The sequence below is a fragment of the Cryptomeria japonica genome, chromosome 4 (genome assembly GCF_030272615.1).
Source record: "Cryptomeria japonica chromosome 4, Sugi_1.0, whole genome shotgun sequence".
Classification (NCBI taxonomy): Eukaryota; Viridiplantae; Streptophyta; class Pinopsida; order Cupressales; family Cupressaceae; genus Cryptomeria; species Cryptomeria japonica.
In genome coordinates this window covers 490,733,371-490,746,514 of record NC_081408.1, presented here as the reverse complement: position 1 = coordinate 490,746,514, position 13,144 = coordinate 490,733,371, and positions in this window count along the sequence as shown.

The window sequence follows — 13,144 nt, the reverse complement described above, 5'->3', positions numbered from 1 at the left end:
TAGGTATTGACATTGAGGGCCAAGATGCACATGAGACTTTTAGTTTCCCCTCACCACCACCAACCCTACCATCTGAGGTGGTGCATTACAATGTCGATTGTGCATTTGATGCAAAATGTACACAAGAAACATAAGTATATGTTGTTGATGTGGATGCCAACATAGCCTCCCAAGATAATGACATGCAAACTTCTCAATCGAAACCATTAATCAGTAGATTCTTAAAACTTCTAGTGCACACTGTCAACCAAAAGCATCAAAAGGGGATTGATAAAGGTATCTGATTGAGCCGTCAATATCAGCTACTCACATCGGATGACTACATGAACATTGTAATGGTAGAGAAGTAGAAGACGAAAGAGATTGAGGAAACCAAAATCTAAAAGATAGAACAAAGCAAGGAGAATAAGGAAGCTCATCTTTTGGCAAAGGAAAAGATGGAACATGAGAGAATAGAAAGGGAAATTGCACGTCAAGTAAAGGATAAGAAAAGAGAGTAGTAGAAGAGGGAGAAGGAGGCCAGGAAAGAGCAAGAGAAGGCACTCAAGGAACAAGAGGCAGAGGAAAGGGCCATCCACAATAAGGCAAGGGATTTGGCAATGAAAAGGCGGTTGACCAGTGCATCAAATCCAACCACTCCCTTGCCCAAAAGCCATCCTATATTGTGGGATTTGATTAACATGAACCTACCCAACTTTACAAATGCAATGAACTATCCAACTAGCTCATTACCACTTGAATTATTTTCTCCTATGAGTTTTGTTGTAGGCATCCCACCATCAATGATGAGAAGTGCATATTGCACATCATCTCGAAGTCAACACAGTAGCAGTGGCTATGGCAGTCCAACCTTGAGCCAAGTGAATAGAACTCAAGTACCAACATCAGGGGTTGAGAACATGGCTCCCATTGCATCCCCAAGGGTCCAACCTGCATCACCTGCTACTCCTTTTCCTATTTGGTTTAAATGATATATACCGTGGACAATGGACAATGCATCCATCTTTTTTTCTTTGTTGGTTCTAAGACCTATACTACCAAATGTGAGTGCAATCAACTGCAATCAACACTGCAATTATCGTGAGTTTGTTTGTTTTAGTCCAAATGATTTATACGGTGGATAGTGGACAATGTATCCATCCTTAATTTTTTTGTTTTTATTGGTATATGCAAAAATATCTATATGTACAATTGAAATCAATAGTGCAATTATGAGTTACCAATACTACAATAGTGCAAATAATGTGTTTTGAATGCTACATTTTGGCAATTATGTGCTATCAATAGTGCACTACTGCAATAGTGCAATAATGCAACATCAATATTGTATCTCGTACAAATATGTGTTACCAATATTGAAATATTGCAATAGGGCAATATTGTAATTTCAATATTGCAATAACGCAAGAACATATTCTTATAAACTACCATGACACAACCTGTAGATGGACTAAAAAAACCATGCTTGACACCTAAAAAGAAAATGGATGTCCCATCACTGAAGGCATGGTGTTCTCAATCCATGGGCATTGCAAATGGTTTGACTTAGTGTTTTCACTTCTTTGTCACACTGAACATGTTAACATGATCAATGATAATAAATCTACCATGGACATACATATTTGCATTTCAAGTGTAGGCATGGTGTTCTCAATCCATCTAAATTGTAGTCATCTCAGCCTGTCTTACCAATACTGCAATAGTGCAAATAGTGTGTTTTGAACTATGCAATAATGCAATTACGTGCTACCAATACTGCACTACTGCAATAGTGCAATAATGTAACATCAATATTGCATCTCATGCAATTATGTGTTACTAATACTCCAATATTGCAATAGTGCATTATTGTCTTTACAAACCATTGAAATAATGCATGGCCACCTTATTGACCAACTTGCCTGTTTTTACTACCTATCACCAACCTACGTTCTTTTTCTTACTCACATTAACTCTGTGTCACTTCACCTTACTACCACGAAATAGCTCACCCTTCTTGATCAATTTGGCATTGAATGCACATGCTTTTATGCCTTTCCTTCCCAACTTCCTTTTTGTTTCCTCCCACTTCATCTCAAGTCTTCGAGAGTTTACAGACTAGAACATGTTCACCCAACCATCAAAACATGGTCGCCTTGGGTACAGATCTCCCTTCAACATCGGGGATGGCTACCACTCTCCCTTCCACTATTAATCAGTAGTGCAATGAGAACACACAACCATTTGAAGGTCTATTAGTGTTGATTTGTGTTGCACGACTCACCCATTCATTTTGAATGGTTGAGTGCAGCACAATTCAACAACAAAAGGGATTCATATAGCAGCATGCCCTCATTGCTAAGACCGAATACCAGTGTGGTATGTGATTTTATATAAGTATCATAAGATGATATAAGTGTTGTCAGAATGCCTATAACTGTAAATGAACTCAATTACACTTGACATGTTTATGACCCCGTGCACGTATTGACCCCACTCCCCTACGCATTTGCAGAGCCATGTCTATGAAATGTCTCAAACTAAGAATCAATATAATTGAGATGCTCCTATGTTTAGGAAAAAGAATGATATGAAACATGTAAATAAACCATGAGGATGTAAATCAACTTGATAAACAAATATGTAACATAGTGCAACATAATTGAATATCTTTGAATTGATAGAATGCAACATCATTCAACACATAACTAAAGGTTTCCTATGATGTAATGATGTAAAACATTGTTCTACACCATGCAACATAACTGAATATGTAAAGTACTAAGTAGTAAGGGTCTCACAAACTATGACTAGGTTTACATACAACATTCTGTGAATTTTTTTATAGTATTAAATTATGTTGCATATGTAAAATTCAGTCTAAATTGGTACAATGCACCATAATTCAATACTATAAAACATTTCATATGATGTTAGGATGTAAAACACTGCCAAATCATAGTCACCTTAAGCACTACCAACTTACAATTATACATGTACATGTATGCATACGTATATATAAATGTATAATTTATAATAAACTAAATAAACCATGTCGATGTGAAGCAATAAGGTTCTCTATATTTGTGGGTTCTTTTGGACTTTTCAGGATAGTGTGTGCACATAAAGACTCTCATATCATAAAAACCATTTTTTATTATGGAAGTCGCTACATTATGCGAAAGCATTTTTAGTACTAAATTATGTTTCATATCTACAATTAAGACTGAATTGGTAGAATGAAACATAATTTTGTACTAAAAATGGTTTCATATGATGTAAATATTGCAATTAAATTTTAATATATATCCACAATCAATATTAGTAGATCTCCACAATCCATTAGTATGTACCTTCAAGCCTTTCTTGTTTCTTAGGAACCGAATTCCCCCTCTCAAAGACTCTAGGGACATTCTTTTGGAGTTGAAAGTCTACAAGGTGACGTGTTTTGTGGTGCACCTTCTATAGGTGAAACAAGTCATTCCTTTGGCACTAGAATTCAAGAACATAGTACCTACATTAAACATGAACGTGTCCTTAAATCTGCTCTTGTTGAGCACTCTAGATCTACCAAGCATCACATTTGTCTTGAAAATATGGAAATCTTGTTCAAATAAGATAATTTCTTCAAGAGGAAACTTAAGGAGGCCATAGAAATCAATAACCACCCCTTGAACTTTAATCGTGATGAAGGATGGAATTTAAGCATGTCCTGGCAACCGTTGCTTGCTAGCATTAGGAACCTTTGTCATCCCCATTCTTGACCTTTCCTTGTCCACTTCCTTCTCTTCCCTTCCCTTCCTCTTCTCTTCCCCTCTCTCCTTGTTCTTCTCATCTTGAGGTTTCCTTGCCCTTTATGTCTTGACTCCCCCTCCCCCTTGGTTGTCCTTTTTCAGCTTCTAGGTTGGTTTCCTTGGCCTCCCTTTACATTCTCTCTCCTTCTTCATTGGTGTTCATGTTCTCTTTGGTCTTTGTTTCCCCCTGTTGTTTCTTTTTCTTTCGCCTTTGGTTCCCTTGCTTTGAGGTTGTTCCCCTTGTCTTCTTTGTTTCCCTTTTTCTCCTCTTTTGTCCTCCCCCCTTTATTGCTTTTGGTTGGTGTCTTGTGTTTGGGTTTTTGTTTTCATTTTATTCATTTTGTCTTTATCTTTTTCTTCATATGTGTGTGTGTGTGTATTTCATGTGTGTGTACCCCATTTCTCTCTATACGTATATACATATGCATATATATAGATGTATATGTATATGTATATAGGTATATTTGCTTGTGTATTTTTTTTTCCATTTTTAATTTTTGAGTCCTTTTTTTGTTTACTTTCATTTGTGTATTTTGGTGCCTATTCATCTTATTATTTTCGAGTTTTTATTCTAGTGCTTGTCTTTGTATATAGTTGTATATTTGCATTTATGTATTTATGCTCATATTTGTATGCATTTGCTTTTTCTCTTTTTCTTAGTTCTTTCGTTGTTGCTCTCATTCATTTATATTCATTTAGGGCTTCCCTTAGTTTGTTTTTTGAGTCTTAGTTTATATTTTTATTTTGTTTTATTTTATTTTTGTGGGATATATATATAATTTTTTTAATTTTGTAATTGTTGATTTCTTGTTTAACTTGTTGTCTTCTTCTTCTTGTGGTTTTTATTTCCATTTCTAGTGTTATGATCTTGGTTCATTTTTCCTTGTGTTTTCAATTGGGTTATCAACTTTTTACTTTTTATGTTTTATTTGTTTTCCCTATCTTGTGTTGCCACTTGTCCTAACCTGGTACACACTCTCTCTCCACCTCTTCTTATTGTGTATGGTCTACAACATTTTTCATTTCTCCTTGTGCTCTCTACTTTCATCCTGATGATGGATCACAAAGTGTGATCCAAAACGTTGATGCAAAAAGGCTCACACAATCAAATCCAGAAACTCATAGAGACATATATCCATAATTCTATCTGACTTGGAAGAATGCTACATAATTGAATAGTGTAAAAGGTTTCCTATGATGTTCACAACTACACATATATATGTATATGTATGATATATAGTCAAACATATACAAATACAATTACTATTACATGTAAACCTTTTTTTATATTTTTTATTTGCCCTCTAACTGGATAAGTCATTGGTATTGTTTATTTCCCTATCAGGCGCATCTACCATATGTTCCTACCCCATTCATCCAATGTGTCCAAAAAATGCCCCTAATTGTGTGTTGTCTGAAACATGCATAGACCCACCTCCTTAGGTTGCCCCTAAAATATCTGTAGCTGATAGGGTGGCCGCGTGGAATCCAAACACATGGTCACCTTTATAACCAACACAAAATCGAATTACAACTACAATTGGAATCCCAATTGCAATTCCAACTACAATTGGAATTCGAGTTGGAACTCCAATTAGAATTGTTAGTCCAATTACAATTGAGTTTGGACAAGGAATCTGTGAATATGTACATATATACATATACATATACATATGTGTACACACACACACACACATACGAGTGTGTGTGTGATCCATGATGTGGAGAGAATCAACTAATAATAGACAGTCACGTGTGACCATTTGGAAATACAAAACACAAATAAGGCAGGGTTGGGATGACTAAAAAGCATAACATGTGAACCTCACATGACAACAAAATTATACAGAGATAAAGGACACCTAGGCTAGTGAGAAGAATAAGGCATGATGGAAGGTCAAAGTTGAAGTCCCCAAAAAAGGATACAGTTAGAAACATGAGAGGTAGGACTGAAAAAATAGAAAGTGTTCTGATAAAAAAATCCCGACTGAATCCAATTTGAGATTTGTGAGGACAATGGAGTAGAACGTTATCCTTCCACATCATCTATAGGAAAATGTGCAAAAAAGGCAAGGAAGCAATGGTATGTCCCTAAAGTAGGAGGACACAAGTAGAAGAAAGCCACATAATTTTAGTGATGTAGAGGTGGTAGGATTCTTAGGATCTTCTACAAACCAAGGTTCAAATAACCAAGGCAAGCAATCATGTAAGGAGATCTTTATTCCAACTCACCTAACAAACTAGGCCTCCTAGACCTAGGCAAATGGACTCAATTTGGTGTGGACATTCACATGAATTAGGACCTCAAGAACAAGCTTCCAAACATCTCAGGGCATACAAACAAACATGTTCCAAGCATTGGTTAAGGTATCTAGAATGTGGAATGATGAAAAACTTCACAATCACCCCAACTCCTAGCAGCCCTCCTTTTTAGGACTCATGGAAAGATCTCTCTATGCAGCCCCCTTCTCCAAAATTTGAAACTAGAATTGAGTACCCTTTTCAGATCCCAAAATCATATCTCAAGGTGACTATAAGTTGTTTTGGAGTATTTTTATCAAAAATTAGCTTCTATCACTGCACTAGGGCCCCAATTAGCCCTCTTCTCCAAGGCAACTACCTCTCAAATGCACACAAATATTCAACCAATAGATCCAATTGGTTTCATGAATCACCAAACCACAAAATCAACTGGATTTGGGAACCCAAACACTTAGGTTTGCAACAGGTTCACTCAAGCCTACAATTTACCCCTTTACAAGCTTATCACATAGAGATGCCAGGAAAGATTCACTTCAAACCCGCTCCAGACTTGATCCCCTACATTGAAACCAAAAAGATCATTGAAAGGAATCCTAAATCTACCATTCCACTAGGTTCTAGCCTTTCCCGACAGTGGAATGGGATTTTATTTACATTTTGGTGACAAACCCTAGTTTGTGAGGGTTTTAGACCCGCTTTCAGTAAAACACTTATATCACCCTCAATACTCAATGGATTTGAGTCAAATCAACACCAAAAAGAAGGCAATTCATCCCTCTACCAAAATCAATGAGAGTTAGTGTTGTATGCCAAAAATCTGGTCTTCCACCTGCAAGAGGGAAAACACTTCAAACACACCAATGAAGCATTGCATTAGATGTTAGAAATCAAAACACATGAATAGATTAAAAAAACTCTAAAATGGCCTCATTGTCCTCTATCTCTAAATTTACCTAAGATTCAAGGTGGCCCTCACTTGGAAGAGCACTTGATCCTCAAGATGACAACCTAGAGATCGAGTTATATGAAAAATGCTACTAGAATTGAAATGGATGCAACTAGGATTCTAGTGAGTGCTAAGAGATGAAGATGAAGATGAAGGATGCGAGCTAGGTGATTAGGAGACAAAGTATATTCCAAATTGAAAGCTAATTATTCTATGTGAGTTAATTAAACTAAGATGAGAATGCAAAACTTATAACAAAAGTGAAATTAAGCTAGGATGGAAAATTAAAATGCAACTAAATGAAGCTAAACTATGTACTATGGATGCTTGAGGACGATGTTGATGCTTGGTGATGACAAAAATAGCTCCTTAACCTGCATTGTGACTATAATTTTGATGCACAAAATACTTGATGAATTGAAGAAGGAATGGGCTCTATTTATATGGAAAATAGAGAATTGGATGGTTGAGATTGAGTAATATCAACAAGAGATAGGATTGAAAGTTATCAATCCATGGGAGAGATTCAATCAAATATCAAGTTGATAAATTTGACCTTGAGAGGGCTTGAGAGGATGATAAAAAAGAATTAGATGCTAAGAAATCAATTATGGATAACCTCAAGGAGTGACATCATTGGATAATGTCATTAACCAGGGAGGCATTCTATTACCCAAGAGGTAAACTCTTGTGCAACATGGGAAAATGGTTAAAGGGACAACCATCATCGATAAGGGGGGTGGGATTGTAAGAGGGTTTAAATTCCTTTTGAAGACTTTGGAGGCTAACTTTCCCAAAGAGGAAAACCACTAGTGGTTTATGTAAGAGCCTTACATGTTTAGAAGACTCAACAAGTTAACTTGTTGAAATAGATAAAGTCTTAAATGCATTTGGAAGACTTTCTTCAAAATTTGGAGAAGTGACTCCCCCAAATTTAGGGAAAGGACATGATTAGGAGATTAGACATGATTAGGATGGGATTAGGAGGTTTCTAGAAGGATGATTAGGGGAATGTAGGAGAATGAAAGTGGGTGAGGAAAATAGGTATTTTTAGTTAAATTAAAATGATTTAATTTAGCCAAAAGGGATGCAACTTGCATTTGTAGGATTTTGCAAAGTGGGGGGACTATTCACAAATAAATAATGATTTATTTATTTGCAAAGGGGATTTTCAATTAAATGCGAATTTAATCAAAAGGGGGAAAAGTGATTTTAATAAGATTTATTTAATCAAATGGCTAAGGGTACTTAATCAAGCCTTAGTTTAATTAATAGATTAGGATAGAAGAAGGAGATTTAATCAAATTTTTAATTTGATTAAATGGTCAATTAGAAGAATAGGGATATTAATTTAATTAATCGGAAGAATTAGGGATAATTAAATGAACAAAATTCACTTAATTCATTGTGCAACTTTTAGGTTTCTACATTTTGTCCCTCTTTGAAGTTACGTGTGACAACATGTTACTTCAAAGAAAAATGTTGTCGCCAAAATTGTCGATATGATCCCCTGGATATAAAAAAATGATTTCAATATGATACGCTGATGTGATTGATTGGTCGATTTGGAGCTGATATAGAGATTCGATATTGATATGCCCCCTCAGGAGATCATGCATTCACTTAAGGCATGAATGATCTCTCGAAAGAAGAATAATGTTATGTGAAGATAGAATAGTGGATAGTTGATGATATGCATGGGTTTGATAAGATTGATCAGATTAATTGGATTGATAAGATCGACCAGATTGATAAGAATGAGATGAAGTCTGGTTTCAGGAATGACACCTCATATATAAGACAGATATGATCAAAACGTCTGGTTTTAGGAACGATATATCATGTACAAGACCTGATCAAAACGTTTGGTTTCAGGAAAGAGACATCATGTATAAGGCCTGATCAAAATGTCTAGTTTCAGGAAAGATACATCCTATATAAGACATGATAGAGTGCATTAGATGAAATGGATTGATAGAATTGATAAGATTGAGATTAAGCCTAGTTTCAGGAATGATACATCTTGTTTAAGACAAAGATGATCAAAACATCTGGTTTCAGGAATGATATATCCTGTATAAGACCTGATCAAAATGTCTGGTTTCAGGAAAGAAATATCCTGTATAAGACCTGATCAAAAAGTCTAGTTTCAGGAAAGATACATCCTGTATAAGACATGACAGAATGCATCAGATGAAAAGGATTGATATAATTGATAAGATTGAGATTAAGTCTGGTTTCAGGAATGACACCTCTTGTAAAAGACAAAGATGATCAAAATGTCTGGCTTAATGAACGATATATCCTGTATAAGACCTAATCAAAACATCTGGTTTCAAGAAAGATACATCCTGTATAAGACACAATAGATGAGAGTTGGATGAATGATGAAGATATGAAAGTGAAGAAAGATTCCATGATGATGAGAGAGATATGCATGTGATGGACGCAATGATGATGATGATATGCAACTAAATGCCATGATATGATAATGCAACTAAATGAAGATTAAGATGATAAAGATAGTGAAATGATACTAATGCATTCTCATTCCCTAAATGTTTCCATCTGTGTTGATCAAAGTGTCAATGCTTCCTTTGTTGTCATCATCGGGTCTTGATTTGTGGAAAGTTGATACAAGTGTTATGGTATGATTGAACCATAACAACGTGTGTATAACATATGGATTTTGATATTGTAAGATGACACAAGCGTCGAGGTATAATTGAACCAAGATGACCTGAGTGTTTCTTGTGTAAAACAAACAAGAGTTTAACCTTTTTCCTATACAAATCCAAAATGTCTTCAATGATATGTTATCCGATCACATCGTAAGACAAATTTGCATAGTAGAAGACTTCACTCCCAAACAACAAACAAAGAAAACATCATATTCCTTCCTTGCTTCTCTATTCATTCAGACATCCTTGAGTCACTTAGGAGATATGATAAGCAAAAATTAACAACCAAAAGTAAGCATGCATGCTATTGGAAATGTATTCTTGTCAAGTAAAACATCTTGCAAATAGATCTTTTGTTCAATTCCAATTAGTTCAATTCTATGATGTCTAGTTCTTCTTGCATTGTCGTTGTGGTCACTATTGGTTGTTTTGATACTTGTTGTCTTTCTATGTGTTTGGTTTGATGTCTAAAACCCTCAAGGCAAAATGCCCCCAACGAGGTCAAGATTTTACCCCTTGTCATTGATACTACCTCGATATGGATATTTACACTGATCACCAAGCCATGGTGGGATATGAGTCGGATAACTAATTCAGATAATCAAGGATAGTGACTACGCTAAGTATGTCCAGGATAACACTACGTGTACAAGTGTTCTGTAATGGCTATTGGCTTAGATCAGGTGGAGCCCAAGATATGGTATGAGCACTGATAGATAGAGGAGTGGTTCTCTCACAAATGGCTCTTATTGCCAGGTTTTCACCACTTGTTTTTATTGCACTTTTTGACTTGTTTTTGATTTTTTTAAAGATGAAACATGTACTGCCATCAATTGATAAAGATAAGACTAACTAGAACAAAATTTGGTTGTCATACTGATCTATGTCATTGTTTTGATTACTCGATGATTGATAGGAATGTTTGGTTTCAAAGATTGAGTACCCCATATAAGACCAATCTGTCTGGTTTCGAGTGTACCTATCCCTTGTATAAGACATGTTGATGTTGATGTTGATAGATGGATTGATTAACAAGACTTGATGATTGATAAGAATGTTTGGTTTCAAGTGTACCTATCCCTGTATAAGACATGTTGATGATAATAGATTTCAAGTGATGAATTGATTAACAAGACATGTGATCAGTTTGATTGCAGACTTCGAGATTTTTCCTATTGTTGATTTGATGGATGGGCCATGCGTTCATGTTTTGATTTTTGATTTTTGAAAATTTTTTTAGACATTTTTATTTTATTTTTGGAGCTTTTAGAAGAAAGATGTATTTGGTTTCCCCAATGTATAGAAAGATAGGGAATATTGTGAATGGATGACTGAACCGTTGAGGTGGAAATGGATAGAAGAAAGATGAAGGTAGCTTATGAGGAGACACGTCAAGAGCTTTTTGAAATCATGTTTTTGTCCTTAGTTTTGATCAAGATCAAGGATGGAAAAGGGGATATGGATGGAGACATGATATGGATAGGAGAAACAAGATCATAGATAGTGATAGATGATGGAAGAAATGAATAGTTAGGATAGATGGTATGTATTATCGTGAAGCAAGATCGTAGATAGCACTGGATGAATTTAGATAGGGTAATGGATATTGGAGGAAGGATAATGAGAGATATGGTATGAAGAATAGAGTGGATGAACTTTGCCCCCAAGCATAGAGGTCTCCATTTGCAAAAAGGCAATATGTAAGATTGTCACAACATCTAGCACCACCCGAATAAGTGTTCCTGAAATTTTCAAAGATAGAGACCCAAGCCACACTTAGAACCTCCAGAAAGTTCAACCAAACATGTCTAGCGACTAGGAAGCATTGTCAAAAGGGAAGAAGAATCCCAAACTGGATCAAGGTATTTAGTCTTTAATTACCCATGTGTGTGCACATGGGTTTATTCCGGCTCATATGATTATTGTACTCTTTAGAATCCAACGTGGCTAGCTACATGAGTTACCCTGACTTCAAAATCATCCTGGATAAAGCCTCACTACCAGCGAGCATCCATAGCCTCGACGAGGTTATCGTTGTAATATCACAAATATTGCTCCATTTCCAGCCAACCATCCATAGCCCCAATGGAGTTACTCGCATGTTCCCATAGCCAAGAATTTTGATATTCCATTTCATTGCATTTTTTTTTCTTTTCTTGATCATGCTTTTGATCTTTTGATATTGTCTTTTTGCTCTTTATTTTTCTTGCATTGGCTTGCAAGTGATGAAACTTACATGGGTCTGATAATTACAATGGCGTTGAAGCAAGATTTTAGATTTTTCACTAGCCATGTCTTCGACTAAGAGATCACAATGATTTAGAGCAATTGATTTAGTGTATGAGATATAGTAATCAAAAGATGTATGTACCAAGATACGATAAGTGGTTCTTTTCTAGATTGAGTGTGTATCCCAACCAAAAGAAAACATTAAAGAGGAACAACCTCGGATTCTTAAGCATTTCATGAATAGATATCTAGGAAAAGGACTGAACATGAGATTCGAGCAAGGGCAAGCATGTGACAAAATGACACAAATGCCCATTTCATAGATGATGAATTTATGCAATGGATTGAATGAAAGGTATGGAAGGATAGAAAAGAGGTGTTGGATAATAGATAGAAAGTTTGAATATTTGTCTGAGGATAGATGGAAATGTATTCAAAATGAGTGTTGGTACACAACTTGAGAAGTGATGAAGAGATGGAGGAAAATTGAATTTTGGGACATAAGGACCCAAAACAGATAAAGGAAATGATGGAAGAATAGTTTTGGAAAGATGTTTAGATAGATGGTTGAAAGAAGTTCAAAGATATGTGCCTTTGTTGATCTTTCTTATGGATCATTTGAGGTGATGGATTGGTGGATGGAGGGAGGTAAGTACCCAAGATGAATGGAAGGGATGGAGAGTTTGAATTTGGAATAAAAGGACCTAAAATGGATTTGGAGGATGAAGAGTTTGACTTTGGAATGAAAGGACCTAAAATGGATTTGGAGGACGAAAGGATTCCTTGATCTTGATCTTGACTTGGAGTAGGATCATTTGAGTTTGTGCTTTTCTATTGATTTTGAATTAGATTAGTGAAGGAGGTGGATGTTGAATGGGACTCTACTTTTTAGATAAAAGGGGATCATCGTGGATGGAATACCAAAATATTAGGGGATCATCATAAGATTATGGATAGGTGGGATCTTGACAAAAAATGGGATTAGATTGGAGAGTCATGATATCTTGATCTTGATTTAGGCTAGGACTCATTTCCTTTGAATAAGCTTCTTCTTTTTCAAGCGACACGAGATGGTCACATGAGTGATAAAAGTTTCAGTTTGGATAGGTTGATGTTGTTGACTTGATGGATACTTTGTTTTGGATACTCAAGCTTACTAAGTTGAACAGAGGGTTTGTTTGATAGGTCCCTATGACAAAGCACATCAAATGATATGGATAAATTCTCCCGATATGGAAACTTGATTTGACTAA